This window comes from Dermacentor andersoni, chromosome 1 (assembly GCF_023375885.2).
Source record: "Dermacentor andersoni chromosome 1, qqDerAnde1_hic_scaffold, whole genome shotgun sequence".
Lineage (NCBI taxonomy): Eukaryota > Metazoa > Arthropoda > Arachnida > Ixodida > Ixodidae > Dermacentor > Dermacentor andersoni.
In genome coordinates, this window is record NC_092814.1 from 257,920,947 (window position 1) to 257,943,539 (window position 22,593).

Below are 22,593 nucleotides of genomic sequence, written 5' to 3' on the forward strand. Positions count from 1 at the left end.
ACATAGCGACTGGCAATATGTCAAGCTGCGACATCGCGTCCCTCTGCAAGGCAGCAGATGAGCAGAGTGGCTGCAGCGCCTCTGGCTGTCGCTATCCGATCGGCGCCAGGATTTAAACAGCCGTCACTTTACGCTGGAGGATTACTACCACAATAGTGTTTCGCGTGGCCAGTATTCGGGTAAACGCAAGCGTAAGCGGACTGGGCCTGCCCGTTTCATCATGCCATTTTACGGGATGAGCAGAGGCGCAAACGTGGATGGTCTGGACGGTGCAGCCACTTGGTGGCAAGAGCTGAACCAAACACAGTCTATTCTACTTTGCTGCTGGTGTAAATTTTCCTCAGGAGCATAATCACGAACACGTTGCTTATGTAAATGTTTAAAATGTTTTACACATGGTTAGAGCAATATCTCTTTGTTTGGTTGGTTAAGCTCTGCACCACCAGGTGGCTGAACTACGCAGACCAATCAGGCCACTCACTTACATCTACGCTAAAGCTCCATCAGCGGGAGTTTATGTGTCACCCTATCCATCGAAACGCCCATCTTGCCTTTAGTTATCGGAATACCGGACACGCTCGGCACTGCGACAGAATGCTCGCAACGCTTCGCTGCTCGCTGCTTCGATAGCTATTGCTTGGGGTCGGCTGCCAAGCTGCTGGCAGAGAGGCTGGAGAGGCTTCGTGCGCTTGCTCCTAGATAACCGGAAGTAGATGACACGACATGCCACCCTGACGCAGAGCCAGTGAAGGCGGAGCTTAGCCCCGCCCACTTGGCGAACGAGTTGGGGACAAAATGCATGGCTATGGAGGAGGGTAACTTGCAATCGTCCGTAGCTCTCTTAATATGAGACGCTTTACACGAAATGTGGTGCGAATGATTAACTGTAGCTGTACCCTACGCGTCTATAAAATTTGTCCGAACCGTTTCAGGGGCCCTTTAATACCAGCATCTAGGCATTTTACTAACTCTTGATTCTTCTCTCTGCAATTATTTCCAGTCCACAGATATGTTACGCCCAGCCAAGTTTTTTTTCCACTCATTGTACATGATAACCAAAGATGCTCTAGACATTTTGAATTAACTCTTTTCCATTTGGCTCCCTGATGAATGAGCATTCAGACTCCCCCTCCCTTTCTTTCCTTTCCGATCTTTCCGAAACAATTCTATCAGACACATGACAGGAGGGTCTGGGGAACCTAAATATTCTATTACCTTGACTTGTGTCACAGTTTCACATATTATTCAACTGCCCTTCTCATATTGTATTCACCTTGCACCATGTTGTATGTACACTCTTTTCAAGATTCTTTTTTATACATTGTATTTTTACTTGTATTCCCCTGCCGTTTTTGTTTTTTTAATGTATGCGTGCACGAGCCCTCAGACCTCATGGTTGTTCCTGGGCACAGTAAATAAATGATGGATTGAAATGACTGATTGATTATTATTTTTATTAGCAGTTTACAAAAAGTTCCTTGCTACAAGTTTGGAACAAGCTTAACTGGAAGAGCAATACATTTTTTTTTTTAAGTTTTGGGGAATGGATACGTCGAAAGTGGTGGGAGTCAGGATTTATGCTAAGCAGACATGACTTCACTACTGATCAGCTTGAATTTTGCAATTGCAACATGTCCTTTAAAGTGAAGAATTCAAAAGGGAACCTTTTTTCACTATCTGGTCATTGCAATTTTTCATACACGTCCGGCTGCTTCCTCAATTCCACCTCAAAAGGCAGAACAGTAGTATCTGTCACAGGCAATTTTTCAAAAAAAAAAAAAAGAAATTATATCTGATTGGGCTAAATGCATCTTTTTATGCACGCACAGATAAGGTCTTGAAAGTCAATGTTGCTCTCTCAGAGCATCTCATATAGGCAACTCTACATATAGGAAACTCTATAACAGGCAGTGGATATTACATGTGGAGGGGCTAGCGGGGGAGGCAGGACTCTCGTGCTCTCAGCCCAAGTCCGAGCTTTTTGTGCTTAGGGATAAACCAAGAGGGATACATGCGAGGCAATATGTGCCGCCACCACCGCTGATGGTGAAAGTGGAGGGTGCACCAGTAGCTGAGGTCCAAACGATTAGGATCCTGGGTCTGTATCTGCAGACTAACGGGAAGAATAGGGAGGCCTTGGAAAAGCTTAAAAATACGGTCAATGCTACCGTGAGACTAATCAGGAGAATCGCCAATCGTAAGCGAGGGGTCAAGAAAAAGGACTTGTGTAAGCTGGTACAGGCGTTTGTGCTCAGTAGAATAGTGTATGCGACGCCCTATATGAAGATAGACGCAACGGAGAAAGGCAAAGTGGAGGCTATGATTAGGCAGGCGTATTTAAAAGGCGGCCCTTGGGTTGCCTAACAATACGTCTACCGAAAGGCTGCTGGGATTAGGGGTGCACAACACCCTGGAAGAACTGCAGGAGGCACACTTGGTGATGCAACTCAGTAGGCTTTCCAAAACGAGAGTAGGGAGGGATATATTGGAGAGGATCGGCAGTGGCGTTGATCCTCCAGCCGGGGACATGAAAATTCAGGTGAAGCGAGAAATACACAAGGGCTTGTACATAAGGCCTTTGCCCAAAAATATGTATCCGATACATCATGAGAACCGCAGGCAGGCAAGAGCCAAAGCTTTACATGCTAAGTACGGGAAGTACAATGGGGCAGTCTACGTAGATGTCGCCAAGTATAAGAACAAGGACGCATTTGCAGTTGCGATGGTGGACGGGCGGGGACGCTTAGTCACCTCTGGATCAGTCAAAACCCGCTCCTCAGAAACTGCAGAGGAGGCGGCGATAGCGCTAGCTATAGGTAATACTACAGCTGACCTGATTCTCAGCGACTCTAAAACAGCCATCCTAAATTTGGCGAGGGGCAGAATCTCTGTCACAGCGGCAGGATTGCTAAATCAGGCCACGGGGCAAGGGACTACGGAGGTGGAAATTGTCTGGGTATTGGCACACTCTGGGAACCCTGGGAACGAGGCGGCTCACATGAATGCTCGAGGTTTCGTCAGCCGAGCAGGTGAGCCGGACGTTCCGGGGGGGTCCACGAGAGATGGGCTGGTGTCCTTTCACGACATTACTAACTGTTACAAACTTCAGCGGAGAATTTACCCGCCCCCGGACAAGCAATTGGTGAAGGCGCAGGAAAGCGTCTGGCGAAGATTGCAGACGAGATCGTTCTATAACCCATACGTGCTAAACAAAATCTACCCGGACGTTCAGCCGGAATGCAAATGGTGCCAGGAACTGGCCACCTATGACCACATATTATGGAGCTGTAACATAGCGCTGCCACCGGCAGATATTATGCGTGATCCTTCTCCCGAGCAGTGGGAGGCTGTGTTAGCCAGCTCAGACCCGGCCGTCCAGACCAGGGCCGTGGAGTGGGCCACCCAGGTCGCCGTCAGCCACGAGCTGATGGCCATCCAGTACGGAATCGTCCGCACATGCATTCTGACGAAAATAACGTTTTTCCATCCATCCATTCCTTTGCGAGTACATGCCTTATATAGCTATATCTATGCCCTTGATAAAAACTGCAATACAAGAAGTAGCATTACTCTTGCATGGAAAACTAACTTTCTCTCAAAAAAAAGGCATGCTTATATTTAAAGTTTTGTCTCGTGCCATTAGCAGGCTGCACACATATGTGAAAGTTCACTCACCACAGCTGAACCTTTCTAGGAGGTCCTGGTTTTTTTCACCATGAAGGGCACGCAGTTTTATCTGTAAGACACAACAAACTCTAGATAATGTACTTCAGCAATTTCTAATCATTGCGAGGGGTTATATATTATATACTTTTGGGACAGCATTAGATTCTTAGCTACAGATAACAAAGATGGACTACCATTGGATATTATTGTGCTAACTGCCATCAATTGTTTATGGTGCTTACGTATAGAAAAGGTTTTTCTTTTTTTGCGATTCGGATATGCAGCTTGCAAATCTATTTCCAAGAAAGTATGTTAGAATTTGTAGGGGTTCAAAAGGCACAAGATTATGTCTGCATGGCTGCTTGTGGGTGACAGCTTTGACTAATGCCTAATGAATTTTAATATAACAGAAATCTGGTTTATCTTGTGGATACTTTTTGATGTGCCATTTGAGGCAATATATATGTTGAAGACCGGTAATTTAAAAGATCATGCAGATCACACACACTGTGGAAACTATGTAAGAGGAGCTTTCCATGCTGTTTACGTTGGCGACAATTGGCGGTGATGTTGACGCCAGACAACAGCCATGAAGCGTCATTAAATGTTACCTCGTGCGCACCGCTTGTGTTCCTTGATGTAGTACAACGAACACAAAGCAAGACATGTTTGCTAGAGGGATTGTTGTGTGCAACTGTTTGTAGCACTGTCATTGCCTCACACTGCGCATCACATCATGGCTAAGTTTTGATTTGCTGGATAGCCACTTGTGTAGCGTCATTTTGATGCTGCAATGCACTAATGCAGCTTTGAGTCTCCACACCCTATGTCAGCTGTCCGCGTGGACAAACTTGACTAGCTTTTTTTCTTTTTTTCAGAAATCAAAAAACATACCATGCATTGAATTAACTTTCTAGTTTGTCTGCAATGGTTGCCATGTCTAGTAGCAGTGCTTGCTCATTTCATGAGACATCAAACATGGCATGCTTTCTGACAGAGCTTATGCCCTCTCCCACGCTCATCCTATGCGAGCTGCCACAAGCGAAGGGCAAGGCTGTTATTCACTCATTTTGTCACCTGCGGTGGCTCTAACTATTCTCTACTTTCCCTTTCCCATTCAATCTATTTCGTCTCTGGACTAATGAGCACGAGTACAAAGCACCGATGTTTTTGCAATGCTCTTGCACGGTGCTGACGTGTAATTACAGCTGTCCAGAGGGCATTGTGGCAAAGGCCAAGGAGCTCCAGAGAGCATATTAAAATTAAATCCTAGGGTTTTACATGCGCAAGCCAAGATACATTTATGAGGCACCCCATGGTGGGGGACTCCGGATTAATTTTGACGCCATGGAGTTAACATGTACCAACTGCATGGTACACAGGAGTTTTGCTTGTCGAAATGCAGCCGGGATTTTATCCCGCGTCCTCACTCTTAGCAGCGCAATCGTAGAGAAAGACATTTAACAAGATCACAAACTCCCATAGAGCCCAGCAGCCGAATTTACTGTAGCACACCAAGTGACTGGCATTAAAACCTGAACCACACTTCCAGTTTTGGGTGCACACGTTTTGAACGCCAGCTGGTACGCATTATGCCGGCTGTGCTGATCTGCGCACCATTTGTTTTTGCTTCTACTGCTCAACCACATGCTGTCTTGGTGAGACATCTTTTTCTCTCCATTTTACTTAGTGAAATAAATATGACTGATCTTTACAAACCTCCATCGAATCTGTCCTCTATGCAACATGCAATTTCATAAAGTAGATGCAATATGCCTTGTGAAATGAGGAAATGTTTATTTTGCGCTATATAGATGCTCGCTCTGGGCTTCTTGTGCATTCGTCCAATGTTGTCGCACCAGGTAAGCAGCAGTAGTTCTCGTACAAAGCTCCACCAGAAGGCATCAGCTGAAAAAAGTAAATTACAAGTGTGTGTCATTTTGGTAGTGAGACCTTATAGGAAAAGTGAATGCAGAGGCGAAACATCCGAAAGTGGTGAATGAGCGACATTAAGAACAAAGGCAATTCGCTTTTACAAACATCACGTAGAAAATACCCGACTCATTCCCTGCATAAAATATGACAAAAACATCAGATTTCCAGGCATTCCCCGATTCACAGACCTTATTTCCTGCTCTATAAGAGCACAAATACATGGGCAACCATGTTTTCAACACAACGTGGCCTCAACTGATGCGATGGCACCCCACATACATAATAGTGGTGGGCACAACACAGGCTCCCAACCAGACCGTGAAGATAGTCACAGAATTCCTTATACTTGCACTCAAGACAAATATGCATAGGTGCAAAGCCTGTTTTCAGTCATTCAGAAGACTATTTTTCTAGTTACAAGTTCTTGGTTTTATTGCAATAACAACTATATGGACACTATAGGTGCATTTGTGCCATTGGCGTCGACGTGATGTTCCGCATAAAGGCCAAGCACAATAACATTGTTGCCGCGCACCCTGCGCTGCATGTATGAGTGAAAGCTTGCAAGGGTCAGCCGATGATTGCAGCTCAATCTCCCGCTCACAAGGGAGGAAGCGCAGCGCGTCTCGTTGCACGTGAGGTGCCGGGGGGCAGGGGGGGTTCTACTCAGTGACTGCTGCATACAGCGCGGCCGCCCTATCTTAAAAGTGATCTGCAATGTGGACGAAGTGCGCAGAGTGCTGCTAGCTTCGTATGCACTGTGCTTTCGACGCTTCAAGTTCGCGTTGAAGTGAGACGCAGCACGAAGGTAATTCACTCGCTGCAGCTGCCGCACTTCCTCACTACAGTGTTTTGACAGCGACATTCTACAGTCATCATGTGAGATGTGTTCATGTTTACCTGTGTGCGTGACGCCGTGCATGTTAATTTGCTTAGTAACCGAATGTTTAAAAGTTTATAGAACTGATAAAACTACTACCCTTTATTCGTATAGCTGTCCAATTGTTAACGCATCAATGCTTCGCCTTTCGAGCAAAACTGCTACTTTTTCTTTTGAAGTTTTCGGTGTTATCTTTTGCGCGTTCCGCCAGCGCAAGCAACACACTCACTTATTATCACTCTTGGCAATTGCTCATCGTGTTTTCAACAATCTCGAGTACCCAAACAAGGTATACAGGGTCCTGCATATTTCGCTGCGCCTGTTTGAAAAGATGGTTTTGTGCTCACCACTGCAGTGTCCTTGCTAAAATTTTGCAGGAAGGTCACATTTTGGAGTCTACATCATTTAGTATTACACTTACCACAGTTAATTACCTGGTTTTGAGAAAAAGTGTGAATTTGCCTACACTTATGGGGATGCCTGGCAACGCTTGTTTAGTGCCCAGAAAAGACAGTTTATGAGAAAATTGCATCTAATCGAAATTCAATCTCCAGCCACGCAACGGGGAAAGTGGTGATGTTGCATACACCATCACTGCCCTTTGCTGCTTTTGGTGAGTAAAACGGCACCCGACAGACAACAGTATGGATTTTTGCCCAAAACGCAAATGCATGGCCATGGAGAAACCGAGCCAAGATTGAGCAGTGGATTTGCCGCTGCAGATAATTTTTGGACAAGTGGCGTGGACCGTTCAGGCAACCCGCAACATCACATCGAAGTTGAATGCTCTGCTACGGGTTTGTGCGAGTTTCGCGAGCCAGTAAAACCGGCACAGCACTACCCGATAACAAAACTACTGAAATGCGAGAGCGTGCACAACACAGAGTCGAGCAAAAACTAAACCTTTCAACTGCCTGCGTCATTGTCAAGGGCAACGTTGTCAAGTACAACATATCAAAACGTTGACATTTGGGATACCAGTCCCAGTGCTCCTTTGCGAAAAACTGCACGTGACTTCCGCCACACTTTCCCCAACACGTCCATGCTGACCAGGGCCTCTCCTACGCTTTCCTCCCTCCATGGTGGGAGAGCATACCGCAACGCGTTTGAAGCCAAGCTGGTGGCCCAACGCGTGATTGCATGTCGAAGTGCACGGTTTGTTTAGTGTTCCTGCTCTACAGGCTGAGCCATGGCAGGGAAGCTGAACGCTGAACAAAATTAAGCGCACACCGAAAAAACACTACTCAGGGAACGAAACATCTCAGCAAATCTTGATTCTTGTGCCGTGATCTCGACACAAGAGGTCATGCGTTGGGCCACCGCTGTGGCTTCACGGAACATTATTCGCTTGCCAAGGCTGGCTGCATGATGTAATGATCCCTTATATATATTTTTCCTTACTCCATGCATTTGAGGTTGTTTGGTATGTGGTAACTTTTAGCGGCACTTGCCACCACAGGCTTGAAGGGGCCCTGAACCACCCCTTGGGCTTAGTAAAATAACATAATCCACGGGTAGCTTATGTTGCTGTGAACATCTCAGCCAAATTTTGCTGTCATACATGATGTGTGAAGCTCACAAGCGGATCGCGAAGTCACCTTTCTCTCAAATGCTCTCTTTTCAACAGAAGGCCCTGTCCTCACTCTCTTCTGGACGCACTACTTCATCCTCGGACGCACTATTTCGTCATTCTCTTAGACGGCTGCTACTGGCCGATAGCTGACATCAAGCTGCGGTCGACTACATGACATAGATATCGCGGCCACCGCGGGGTGCTGCCATGAGTCCAGTTTTTTTCCGCTCATTTGGTTGTTAGAAGTGTTAGGTTAACCAAGCAATCTATATATATTATTTTTCATTCTTTTCAGTTTCTTGGTCTTTGTGGTTATATATAAGTATGCAACGAATACTTGTAGTTTTTTGCAAGTGAGCTGTGGCGCACATGGAGCATGGTGTAAGCAGTGTAGGGTGGAAGCTTTAAACCATGGTAGGTGCAGGGAGCCTAGCTAAGGTAGCTGTAAAGCGAGCTTGCCATGCGGGCTGAGAGTCTTTGATTGGGAATTCTGGCAGACTTTTTTGTTAGGTGCACGGGCGAGTCATTGTGCATGATGTGAATAGTGTAGGGCAGCAGTTTTAAAACGGTGGTAGGTGGAGGAAATCTAGCGGAGGTAGCCAGATAGCGAGATTGCCGTAGGGCTTACCGTGGGGCCTTGGGTATTTCGGCGGGCATTTTTGTTAGGTGGTTGGGCGGGAGATGGTGCTGCAGGCTAGGAAAGTCTAAAGCTTCTTAATAATTTGAAAATAGCAACACTCTCCTCACCGTGGCGCTTTCCTCCACGATTCTCCGCGCGCTGTGCATGGCATGCTCTTTCTCATTGGCTCCCACGGACGGGCCACAGTATTCAATGGAGGCGCGTGATTTTGGGCCACTTGCACACCCCAGTGGTGTAGAAAATTTTGAAAAATGGTGATAACGGCATTGAGAATGCTGAAGGTAATGTTTATGAGGAGGCTGGTTTCTTCTTAAAGCCGTATGAATGTGGCATACTGATGTAAAAGGAGCATTGAGGCGAGTTCTATACTCAACACATTTTTTCTGCCAGATATTAGATGCTTTACTTTGCAGATCTGATCTAGTGTTGGTTGTGGCACATCCCTCTGTGTTTGGCTTTTTCTTTCTTCTCTGCATGCGCGTGTGCACCACAGGTAATATATTCAGCATGCTTTCTTATAATGAATTAGTCGCGAGTGCATCGTCGGTCCATATGTTTGTGTTCTCAATATGAAAGTAGCTTTTGCGCTGTGGCCTCTAAATAGGACAGTTGTGCAATTTCAATGCGAGCAAGCGTACACAATCATGTGAACACCGCCTGCACATTGCCTGCCTCCGTGAGGAAACCAAATAATAATCATCACCCACTCATTCGTGCATGGCAGCCCAATTCAAAGCAAATTCAAGAACTGAAAAATAATGCAAACTCTACTGGAGTTGTCCAAGTATGTGTACGCATACCCCCAAATTTCAAGTTGGCCCACTCCAGAACTTCAGTTGGCCCACCTATATAATAAGGTTCCCCAAGCATCTTCTAAGGAGCCCCTATGTATTTCTATGGGTACCTCTTTTTACTTATGTTTTTGGGGGTTTTAAATTGTTCCTTATCACTTATGAAGCTACCAATCATCTACATTCACACTATCATAATGATTAGGTATCTTAACTGTGCAAATTACGCAATTCTGTGCAGATACAAGGCATTACACTTTTCACGTGACGGAGCCGGGGTACTCGCCAAAGAATGCTTACACGTTAAAAAGGCAACGTAGACTAGCTGGTGCTCATCACCCACCATGCCATGGGTATATTTGGCATTAATTTTTTCAGGGCCTGCATTCACTGTATCTAAGGGACTGACGCACACATCGAAGTAAGCTGGAAAGCTCCTCTACAAGCCGCTATTTCGATTTTCAGTAAAACAGGCAACGGATCCTAACAATCACGAAAAGTGCGATCAGGAAGCCATATCTTCGCACATAATTGTTCAGTGGAAAACAGAACCTATAGTGCTGCATTTTTGACTGAATAACAGTTTACAACGTGCGAGGTGACGAGTCCCAGCAGAATATTCAGTATACTGAGAACACGCCCATTTTTATGCAACGTACAAATTGTCGCAGTAAAACACTGATGAGTAGTCCGGGAGAACAAAAAAAAAGCATTAGGGGATGCTTTGATACAAGCAATAAGAAAGGCGCCTTACCTCGCAAACAACACTGTTCTTTGTCAGAACAAAGTTCTTTTGGCCGATGTTGTGCAGCCACTGCTTCTTGCGCAAGCCGTCACGCTTTCTTTCTGGTATAATAAAAACTACATAACCATCTTCAACAGGCTTCTTGCTATGGTTATATGCGGTACAGCACAGCATAGCACTAGCACAACACCGCAGGAAACAAAGCGTGCAATGTTTGCTGCATTGAACCAGCCGAGCTCAGGAGAAAAATGGCACCAGCAAAAACGTCAAACACAAGCAATAATCACGATCCAAGCGTTCCCAAGGGATACGGCAATGAGACTACTAAAACAAGGGCAAAATTGGTTCCCATGGGGGAGACGTGCAAGGGGCGAGGAGGAGGCGAGGTCGCGCGGCGGTGGCAGAGTTCAAAGAGTGGCAGTACTTTCAAATTATCAAGGAACTTTAGGAAAGCCATGGGTGATGGCGAACTAGTGCAGTGCAAAGAGAGCATTGGTGTTACTTGGACGAGATGGACCTCGCAAGTTTATCCGACGCTGAGAAGGCGAGCTTTGAGTGCAGGCAGTGCGAGGGATTAAAAGCGGCTGCACGGCGGATGGAAGGGGAATGGGTAGGTACGGTTGAGGAGCTCAAAGGGGAGCTGAAGGCGTAGCGAGAGCCGAGGATTGAGCTAAAAACCCAGGTCGGCGAGTTGCTCGAGAGGGAGAGCGCTAAGGCCAAACTGCTAGAGTGAATAACTGGCGAGCTTAAAGAACTGGAAAAACAGGACAAGTTGGAAGAGCGTGCGGAGGCGCTAATGACGCAGGCGGTGCATAATCGCAGTTCGGAGCCGTGTCAGACAGAGGACGAGGACAGCGCAAAGTCTCAAGCAGAGGCACGTAATACAAACAAAAGGACAGGCAGGAAGGGACACCTAGGGGCCGTAGAACAGCACGCTGGAGCTAGCGGCAGCACGAGGGCTCCACAACGATACAGTGTTGTAGCACAGCAGGCTTCAGGAGGGGCGGGACGAGTGGCAGTGAACCCGTTGCCACGTGACAGTGGCGTACGGCGGATGGAGGGCTAGCTAGCGCTAACGAAAGGACAGAAAACACAGGCTGGAAGCAAACGAGTTCAGTGAAAATGGGTCCTGGTGGAGGGGGACTCCAACGTAGCGAGAGTTGAGGAGGGCGTCTTTACAAGAGTGAAGGAAGACAGGTGGGTGAAAGTGGAGGCCTAGTCAGGGAGACACCCTGACATGCAAGGTGGCAGGAATAGGCTGAAGAGGGAGGAGATAAATGAGCAGCTAAGACAGGAGGAGCTGATGGTATATGGTTTTGTGGAGACATATCTTAGGGACCTGTAGCAACCTCCCTGTAATCCTGACTATGCATGGGAATATCGCAACAGAACAGAGGGCCGCAGAAAGGGGGTGGAATTGGGGCATTCATTCATAAATGTATGAATTGGCAAAGAGTTAAACAGGAATGCAAGCAACATTCATGGCTAAAAGGGAAAGTGGCAGGGGAGCAGACACTCCTTGGCTTTGTATACCTGTAGACAGGAGCAAACGAGAAAGAGAAAGAACAAAAAAACTGTAGAATGCATAGCAAGTGACATTAATGAGCTAGGAGGAGGCTTCGAGATAATTATACTAGGAGATATGAATGCACACATAGAAGATATGGATGGGTACACAGACTCAACAGGCAGCATGCTGCTGGATATGTGTGAAAGGCATGACTTAGTTGTATGTAACAGTACTAAGAACTGTGAAGAGCACCTAACATGGGAAGTAGGGAGCCTGCAGTTGACGACAGATCATGCACTAATGTCGCATAGGATGTTTGATAGGCTAGGGGTAATGAACAGAGATGAATATGGCTCCAGAAGTCTGGGTAGTGGTCACAAACATATCAAGCCGAGTTTTAGAAGAGAAACGAAAGTAGGCAAGATGAATGACCAGATGCGATTTTTTTACTCGGAAAAGCAGCTGGAAATAGCAACCCAACAAATTGAAGTAATTTCTGAGGATACTATAACAGAATGGACATATGCAAATTTAACAGGGCTATTTGAGCTAGAGCTTGCTAACGTATGAGTCAGGCCCACAGGGAAAAGAAGATGGAAACCCAAGAGCTGGTGGGATGAGGAGGTTAGGAAGGCCATAGAGAAATGTCAGGAAGCATCCAGGGAACACAGATACTCTAAGCAGAGGGTTGAACAAGAAGCTGATGTAAACAGAAAATGGGATAACTTCTTAATTTGTAGAAAGGAAGCATCCTATTTGATCAACGAGAAGAAGTAAGGGGACCCAGTGGTTGTCAGAAGTAAACAAAAAGGATAGGGAAGCAGCTAAGAAATTGTGAAAGCAAGGAAAGTTGCACATGACAAACGTTGACACAAAAAGGAGGAAGCAACCCAGAAAACTGTCATGCAAATATTTGGGCAACAGCAGGGAAGCTAGCCAATAAACATCAGCTAAGAAAAAGGTTGAAGGAACAGAGAGGGTTCCGTGGAAAACAGATGCAGACGAAATCAGCACTGGGAACATACTGAATTTTCAAGCAGGAAATTGCCAAAGAAAATATCTACGATAATTCTAGGGGAAGCTCTGTTGTTTGAAGCCAGGACAGGAATACTGCAGAGTAAGACGTACCAAGTACCAAGGGATAATCACATTATGCGGTGCGTGTGGAGAGGAAGAGGAAATGGCTGAAAAACTGATACTTTTCTGTAAAAGGCTTCACCCTACAGTTCAAAGCAACAGGGCATACTTTTTCAAAGCATTGGGGTTTAGGGACAGTGGAGGAAAAATAGACTAGAAAAATAGATGTGGAGAAAAAATAGAAATAAACGGAGGTTATCTGATTGGTGGCTAAAATCAACGCAAGAGTGAAATTTCACCCTCCACGAAGTACAAAATATATTATTAGCCATGGCTAGGTGGCATGTGCCGCTACCTGATTTTAAGGGTCCAGCCTTATCTATCTATCCATCCATGGCAAAGCACCCTGCAGCTCACTGAGGACAACTGCATTTGGCTTATGTTTAGCACGTCATAGGCAGCAAAGGCAGAAGTCATGGCATCTACATTAGCATCTAAAATGAAATTTGAACTGTGCATCACAGCGACATTTAGAAGGCAGGGCGCTGTGGACATGCCCCACTGCGCCATAGCCTTTGCAGTGCAAGGCATTTAAGAAGGAACGAGAGGACAGCAGAGGCCGTGTTTGATTGCCAATAACTCCGCTTCTGCTGAACGCATTGAAGTACTTGTTGTGGCAAATCCAGTGAAAAAACGGAGAATGCGGGAGATGGAGATTCAAGACGATGAGCAAAACGTGAACAAGGTGAATGCAGGAGCCAACGTTTCGACAAGTGTACTTGTCTTCTTCAAGGCGACGTATGCTTTCCTCGCCACAGTATATATAGGTGGGGTTCTTCTAAAGGGGAGAGGGTGTCAGGCGGGAGGATGCGGAAACAAGGGAAAATGTGTTAGCGTGTCGAATTGAGAGTAAAGGAACGCTGTGTACAAGGTCAAAGCCAGGGCACCGCACCCCGGTCTGTCAATGCACGCCTGTTAGCCGGCATGTCAAGGGCATCTGACACGCCGGCTGACAAAAAAAAAAAAGAAGGAAAGGAAAGGAAAAAGGAAGGGATACGCCAAGAAATCAAACTAAGTGTTGTTGCCTATAGCTTTAAGTTTAGCATAGCGAATAGATTATAAAGCTCCCTTTGAAACGTTTATGCTTATTGGCTGTGGCAAAGTATTTCTGAAATAGCCCATTTTCACTTCAAATGCCTTTCTCCGCTTTCGTCTGTGAATGTTGTAGTGCATAGCATTGCGTTACTGTGTGAATTTTTCTGTTTTTTTCTTTTCTCTTTTATTCCCTTTACCCCTTTCCCAAGCACAGGGTAGCCAGCCGGTACTTAAACTGGCTAACCTTCGTGTCTTTCTTCCCCTTCTGCCTGTCCGTCTCTCTCTCTGACTTTCTCCGCTTCAATAAAAAGTGGTTCAGGGCCCCTTGAAAGGCACGTATGGGTGGTTTTCGGCTACTGCGCGCGGCAGTCTTCGCTTCAAATGTGATGTCTTGAAACGTGGAGAAAGACTGGAGCGCCCGACTCATGACTCTAGGGCTTGGATAGCGGCGTTACAGGGGCATCAGGTACTTGAACGCAAAGCACCTCCACCGGATGTCACGTTGTAGTGACCATCAAGAACACAGCAGGAAAACTGTGAATGGCAAAACCAACTTTTATTGGGCGAACTTGTGCCCACAAAAGCAAGTGACAATGAAACCACACCTAAAGCGGTGAACACAGTCGGCGATCGTCAAATCTGATTTGCAGGTCAAGCGTGTCGGCTTTTATACATGAGTGAAGGAAGGTTCCAGAGAAATTGCTGGTGCTCGTGTGTATTCCAGAAAGTAATACACAATTGACGTCGCACATACATGCAGTCAGATTACACAAGGTTCAGTGACAATAGACAGCGGATAGAACCATCAATAACATTCAAGAAACTTCCGATACATGCAGGCGCGTCCTGCGCTGAACGATAACATTTGTTAGATGGTGAAACGCAGTCACTCGATGAAAGATAAACAAGTACACATGTAAATATTGCACGTAGTATTGAATGTAGCTGCAGTTTTGCTTACAAATGCATTGTGTGCAACGTTACCGCTACAGGGTTATAACTGTATATTTGCGCTGTACTAACAAATAGCCGGAGGCATCGATGATGGTGCTTGTAAAAAAAATAGGCAAAACATATGCAGAAATTGCAAAAAAAAGAGTTGTAGCTCACAAAGTGAAAGTTCAAAAAACTGATGCGAGGTCAGACCCACAAACTAAGTGTGTCAACTTTAAAATATAATGCATTTTGCTGCAAGTAAAATTTGCAAAAAAGCTTATGTTGAATCACTGACGTAGAAAAAAAAAGCACTGTACAAGCTCAGCCAACACACAACAAAATTAAGAGGCAACAGATGTATTATGCTGTGAACCTCAAATAAATGAATATTTCATGGTACTTAAAACACTCATTAAGTGGTATACACCAAATGTTCATGGTTACAGTGAATCTGGCATCATAAAAGACTACTGTAAAGCAAGTAAACAAAGAGCACAATAAAATATTTTGGAAGTAGTAAAACCAACGGCATTCCAAGTGAGAGGCAAACTTCCACAAAGGTGAGGTAAAAGACTTGCAGGAGCAAACTTTGAAAAATAAACTGTCATCCACAAGAGCATAATTAGCTCATGCACAATGCATTGGGAGCATTCACAGAATGTCAATATCGCACAGTTTACTCTAGTGAAAGGTAGGCCAGCTAACCTACCTTCATGGTTTCTACTGTTTAGCTCGGCACTGAACAGAACAATTGTTTTAGCAGAATTCGCATGCAGGGGATTCAAGCTACAGCATTCAGGAAGGCAACAAACATGTATGTGCACAATTTACAATAAGGCATCAGATTCCTCCCCTAAAAAAGACTGATGTCTGCATATGAGACGCTTGAACAATGTATGTGCTTTACAAAGTCATTCAAAAAACCAAATGCCTTAATATAGAACCTTGTGAGGCAGCCGAAGTTGACAGATAAAGGAATTGTGTGAGCCATCACGAACATAATTTATCCATGAGGAAACTTGTGTTGCAGTTACTCCTGCACTGAAAGTCGCAGCAGCTAAATAAGATGACAAGCCATGGTGACTCAGTGACAGTAGTGCTTTATGAGTGAAAAGTCGCGGGTCCGATTCCCAGATGTAGTTGCATTACTGTGAGGGCAGAATGCATATGTGACAATGTGACGATTCTAATTCAATGGTATTCCTTTTAGCACTCTCACTATGTTATTGCCGAGACCCGTCGGTCCTAAACAATGGACGATAAAAAAAGAATTGGAGGACACTTAAGCATCGCCTTTAAGCGTAGAATGCGACAGCACTCAAAGATCCCTGACCATCTCAAGCTCCCAGGCAACTGCAGCTTATGCAACCATAATGTTTACCGTGAAACGCTGGCGGTGAAACCTATCTGGCAGAGGTTTCTTTCTGGCAGAAATGTGGCCTCTTGCGTGAACCGATCTTCTGTTATGATTCGCACTTTTGATATTTTAATCTAAGAAGATTTAACATAAAAGGGATGCACTGTTAGTGTTTTCTTTCCCAACATTTGTTTGTGGGCTGCCATTCTCAAAATTCTGAGGAATAACTTTGTAAAGAATGTGACACAAGCTATGAGCAACTTTAATGATAGAAGAACTGTAGTGCCATATAGAATATGTGTGGTTCAGGATGATTTTCTCAGACGCCGGCCCCCAACACCGATACCGGATTTTCTACAACACGGGGCTCTTAACAATGTTGCTTTAAAAGGCATAGAGTTGAGCAAAAGAGCTCTTGCTCTGCATGAGGTTGCAGGCACTATCCTCACCTCAGTGGCCACACATTGTTATGGCAACATTCGAAAAGGCCAATCTACTGTTTGGCTGCCAATTGAAGAAGCTCAGGCGGTCTAATTTAACCCCAAGCCCTGTAATACAACATGGCTGATAACCCACTGTGTGGTGTTTGCTTGTGAAACATCACCTTTTGTAATTCAGCTCTGCTCTAATCCAAGGTTAGCTACCCTTAAACCTACATGTATGTCATGCACTTCGACATAAAAAATGTGGAGTAGTTGTGAATAATAAGCCAATGATAGTACAAATTTTGCAATATTTTCTAGATTTATTGGCCTTTGAACTGTGTCAGCTTTGTGTGATTTCGCCTAATCCTTTCCTGATGGAGACTTTCCGTTGTCATCTTGGCAACATAGCGGAGTCTCAAATCTGGGTAGTTGTCTATGATTGCCCTCACAAGATGAGATGAGTGGCATTCAAGAGGGCGATTTTCTAGCATGTGCTGACCTAATACTTTAAAGAAGTCCTTGCCGGCAAAGGTTGTCATAGTGGCCACTGCAACTTTAGCTGCAAGCCTTTGGAGCCCTACGCAGCTTTTTCTCACATTGTCTACACATGTCTAGAACATCATGTGAAGCGCAGATCAGTCCGCCTCGCATTTTTCACCGAATCAGGGAATATGCAGGCAAGGATGGAGGAGTCGACACCTTTAGTGCAGAAGCAAACTCATCACACTGTAGGTGAATCAGTAAGCTGCGAACTACAAACCTGGCTGTGAGCACAACAATTGCGTCTCCAAGCTCAGACACCCTGCCTGCGTCGGCAGAGTAGCCATGATCTTGTAAAAGGTTGCTTCCCTGAGTGGTTCATTGACTGCGGGGCTTCTTTGAGGGGCAGTAAATTTAATTACACCAATGGAGGATGGCTTTTCCGAGGAGCTTACAAAGAGAATTTCGATGTGTTCCAATGGCAAGCAATTTGCACCATGAATGTCCTTTACCTCATTGTGAATTATCAGACACTTGTATGCTGCTGCAAACTTATTTGCTGTTGAATTGTCATTGCAGCACCCAAATGATCTTATTGCAGCAAACAATAGCTCAAGGTGATCCTGACTGAGCTTGGAAGTAGGAAGATATGCCAATAGGCCATTTTCTGTAACCATGTGGTTGTATACAGGAATGGAATTGTCTAAGCACACCACAAAGCCAATGAAGCCTGTCTTTCACTTGGTCTCTGTCATTAGTTTACCAGCTGCTACTCCCCGAGTGAGCAAAAGTACGCCTTCATTCTTCGACATACACAGTGACAAGCCACATTTTTGGGACACAGCGGCCTTTTCCATCCTTCTTGCCTTGGATGTCTTGAACTTCAAATGTCAAATGCATTGATCACATGTCTGATAAACCCTTCTGTTAGCAAGGAACTTGAAAATTTTGGAATTTTTCGAGCTCTGCATTCACTAAGAGCATCTCCTACCAATTGACTAAATGTTTGAGCCACCAATGAGACTATCATGGGCTGGTTTTTTTAACTGATATGTGCCTGTCTAAGTTTACCAAATGTAAGCCTTCTGTGTACTGGATTTCATGCAGCTCATTAATGTGCTTCCACAATAGGAACTGTTTGTTCGCATCGACAATAGCCTTTTTATCACACAGGGCGTTCCGCAGCAGCTTCAACATGTGACAGGGATCCAACATGGCAAAGACAGGCTTTTTTGTCACTGGATGAGGAAAAGAAGCATCCAGCTCAGTCAGGTCCAGCTTGCAGCCAAGGCTGCGCAGCACTGACAAATTCACTGCAGTGCCATCGTAGGTCATACTCACTCACAAAATACATCAAGTGCAATGATGGACTGCTTACTGCAACATAGCTTGAAATTGCTGACCGTGCAAACGAAATACCAGATGCACAGTTGAAGCTAAAACCCCATACTAATAGCAAGACCACTGGCTTGATTTATAATTTAAATGCAATAATGACCAGCAAGCAGGATATTGTTAGGGAGATCAGTGGCTGTGGCCATGTGTACTGTACTTTTCATCTACTGACACAAAAAATTATGTTGATCAAGCTTACAAGCACAGTTGGCATTTATAAATTTTATTACTGTAGTAAATGTTGGAGCCCAGTAAGGATGTTATTTACGCATGTAATGAAAGGACATGGCTGAAGTATAATTCAGACAAGGACTGTTTTCCTTATGCCCACTTTACTGAAAAAAGCTTTTTTTTTTTTTGCATAGCATTGATCTGCTGCACATTGTTTTATTTTCCTTTAATCTTTTACTTATCCTAGATTGACTTAAATGAGGTTATGATGTAGCATATATGGCTTTCATTGATTAGCACTTGCTTTTGCCAGTGTTTACAACGAAATATGAACACAAAACTTGTGTAATATGCTTGCAACCTCTGTCAAAAAAGGGCTGTAACATAGCTGATGATAGGTTGAACAATTGTATCTTTCTCTTTATTCTTAGCATTACTATTAGATCTTCTAAATCTGTCAAAAACATCTCGAAAAAAAAAAAAATCACCGCCCCTTCCAGTCTGTGAAAATGGTCGAACAGCAAAGCTGTGTTAGTTACACCAAGTGTTACACCATGCAAGTCAAACTTCGCAAGCAGTCTATATTGTAAATCTTTTGTTTCACCATTCTTTCACCTCGTTTTCTCTGGCACACAGCTCAGAGTCGGCCTCCCGGCACTGCCAATGTGTTTCTGCGTCTCGAGTGCGCACTTCGGGATCGGCCTCACGGCGCTGCTGTTTAAACTCAGCATCTCTGGCGTGCAGCTCGGAGTCAGCTCTACGACAACGAGCCCGCTCACGATCCAACTCTCGCTGACGCTCGCAGTAGGCAGCTTCTTCCTCAGGAGTACGCACTACTCGTGGTCTTCCCATAGTTGTAGCTGGGATGGAATGCGCGGAACCACTAATGCAAAGCTCCATATATTGGGCGCAAGGCCTAGCACTGGTGATGCGGGCACTGCAATTGTTTTGACGATTGGTTGGATTGGTTTGACGACCGATGTGGGTGCCAGCACTTCTTGTTGGCCGGCAGCCACGCGCTCTTAGTATTGCATTTCAATCGCTGGGCACTGTTCATTGGCCGCAAAGATTTGCACATAAGATAGCATTCTCACAGGGAGAAAGGGGTCACTCCAACCCCTTTCCCTCTGTTGAGCTCGCCTTTTCCTCTTACGCTAGGTCACGTGGCCCCTTTTTAGTGAAGTCCAACAATGACAGCACAGGGTCCACATAAAACAGCTTCGCTGTAAAACTGTATGACAAAGTCTCATATGCATTTTTGAAACTACATTAATTACTTTAAAGGCGAAATCCAAAATACTATACATTACAGGGAAACACCAGATTTTTGAATGTTAACTCATTGCTGTGGCATCCTCATTTACAAGGATCTGCAGTTAAATAATAGAGGACCAGATATTTTTATTATCATACAATAATGTTTGCTGTGGAATGAAGTTACCCAACCTTTGCAGAAGCATGCAAAAGGCCTCGCATGGTCTGTGCATGCTGTCCCTACACACCACACCCGCTTGTGCAGAAAACTATGTTCTAAGTGTGCTTGTAAAATACACATACAACTAATGGAATCTCTGGGAAAATGGAGCTATAGTAACTTCACAGTGCATGTTTCACACAGACATCATAGACATAGCTGTAACACATACATAATGTTCACTCCCTTAATTTAAAGTACAACTGCGTAATTTTATCCTAACTGTTATTTACCTGTCGTTTAAAGTTTGTCGACCACCACCATATCTTCTGGAAAAAAAAAATTTTATTTCACCTCAACATGGGAAATACAACCTTGAGAGATTTCTTTATGTAAAAATATTTTATGACATGATTGAACTTTGCACACAAAAGCAGAGCTACTATGTGCAGAATGCTTCCTACAAAATTATTGGTCTTATTGACTATTACAAAACTTAGTATGTTACGTGAAGATTAACCTTCACAGTTTCACATCGTGGGCTTTTTAGGAGTGTATACTAGCTAATAAAAGTACCTTGAGGAGAAATAAATGCATAACACTTTGTGGGAAGTATGACAAAGTTGGGAAAAAAATGACTCCATTGATCACAGTGCGGAGGTCCAAGTAAAAACACGGCATATAGAGAAAATTTTAAGGCAGAACTTTTTTTAACTGAGAGTTTGAAATGGCTTAGCATGCAATTTGGAATACAATGGAAGTTTTGGGAAAAGATTGCACAGTTCCTAAAATATGAAGATGCAATCAATCAGTGATATTCTTGGCATTTTACCATTAAGGCATATATATTGAAATGACTCTAGCCCCAGTAATAAAGTAAGTCTAGCGCACCCTCTAAAAATTAGATGAATAATGTCTTACCGAACTGAAACACAGAAAATTAGTACTGCAAGCAGACGTGTAGTGTCACAACACAAACCTTGGTGCCCGCGGGCAGTGGTACTGCATTCGCCATCAAGTGACCCTGGCCTCTGGTACCACTCGCAAAATCTCCATCATTCATTACTCTGTTTGTGTTCATTACTCTGCACCAACATTTCAACTGAACAGATATAAAGAACACTGACTCAATTGTTGGCACTTACATATAATGCAGAACAAAGACTTCTATTTCTCTTTTTGGTGTTGTCATCTATCAAGGGCAAATTTATATTTTCTAAGTTTCACACCATAATGCACTTCTTTTTAGGACAACACCTCACTATTTCATCAATTAATTCACACGAGCACGTAGTCGCTAGTGAATATTGCAGCTCCATTTTCCTAAATAAAAGAGACGTTCATTGTGCTTACCCATGGAAGGACAGACCATCATGCCGCTTTTCTGTATGATTAGAGCATCCCGGTACAACACTTTATCATGCAGGTGCGCCTACTGCTGACAGGAGTTCTTGCAGGCCTGTTGAGAGGCCAAAGACTGAGCAGAACGACAGCATCGACTGGGACCGTCTACCTTGACTATGGGCTGGCAAGGCCTTAAATATGTTCGGAGTCCTCGGCTTACCAGTCCATCCATGGGCACAAGACGGGAAAAATTTTTCTCCTGTGGGAAAATAGTCGCTTCAGACCTTGTACTACTCGCAAAATTTGTTAATTTTAGTTTCTCCTTCCTGTTTGGCTGTTGCCTCGGCTCTCTCCTTTAGTAGATCGCTTAATTACTCAACTCCTTGCGACTCTTGTTCCCAGTTGCCAATTTTGCATGAAAAGTGCTGTACAATTAGGGAGAAACCAGACGAGGTAACAGGTGACATTCATATTGCTTATGGGTTTAAAGGTTATTGCAGAGTTTGATCATGGATGCTCTTTCGCATGATTTCATTTTCTACCTCATCTAACTTATATCACGGGTATATGGTTCCAAGGATATGTCAGCATCGCCGCGAGCCGTCACTCGAGGAAATAATGAAGCAAAAGGAAAAGTTAAGCGCAAGTGTCATTAGACAGTTTTAGAATAGCGTTTGTCGCTCGACGTACATTAAACATAATCACCTTTGCGGGATGTTATGGTGCGCGTCCTTTCAATACTTTTAGTTTACCGTACGAGAAAGCAAACGTAACAAAGACGTTATAAAACATGGCGCCGTCTCGTGCCTTGTGCCAAACTTATCCAAGCCAAGACAGTCCATTACCAATCATCCTGTTGTTGCTATGCCGACGAGTCTCGTTGCGTACAGGCGCCGGAATTGCTGAACGATCTCAGAAATTGGAAGTGCTATGTGCTCATAACTAACGTTCCAAGTGAGTTTAGAGAAAGCAAAAGCTCATTTCAATAGTTACTGGCAATCAACGCAAGTCAGAGCGCAGCCATCACGAAAACTCATGCTGTAGCGGGAGCCATGGGTGCCGCCATGTTCAGCAACGGAATTTCTTACCCCCGTATTCAGAAATGCATCTTAACTTGAAGCTCATGCTTGAATTGATTTAAATGACGCCTATCGTGAAC

At 44.5% G+C, this 22,593-nt stretch overlaps 1 protein-coding gene across 11 annotated transcripts in view; it reads right to left on the reverse strand.

The window, feature by feature from the left end:
• The window catches only part of Naam (Nicotinamide amidase), a 73,608-nt gene that overhangs the window by 28,771 nt on the left and 22,244 nt on the right, over positions 1-22,593 (reverse strand). For 4 of the 11 annotated variants that reach the window (XM_055063672.2, XM_055063675.2, XM_050195877.3 and 1 more), the window contains one exon: positions 3,676-3,736. The exons of 2 other annotated variants lie outside the window; for them this stretch is intronic. The gene's annotated coding sequence lies outside the window, so the exon portion shown is untranslated. Of the gene's footprint in view, positions 1-3,675; positions 3,737-5,385; positions 5,575-10,239; positions 10,740-20,383; positions 20,420-21,443; positions 21,550-22,593 lie in introns of those variants that run through there. 5 more of the 11 variants (XM_072284333.1, XM_055063678.2, XM_055063677.2 and 2 more) reach the window with 3 other exon arrangements.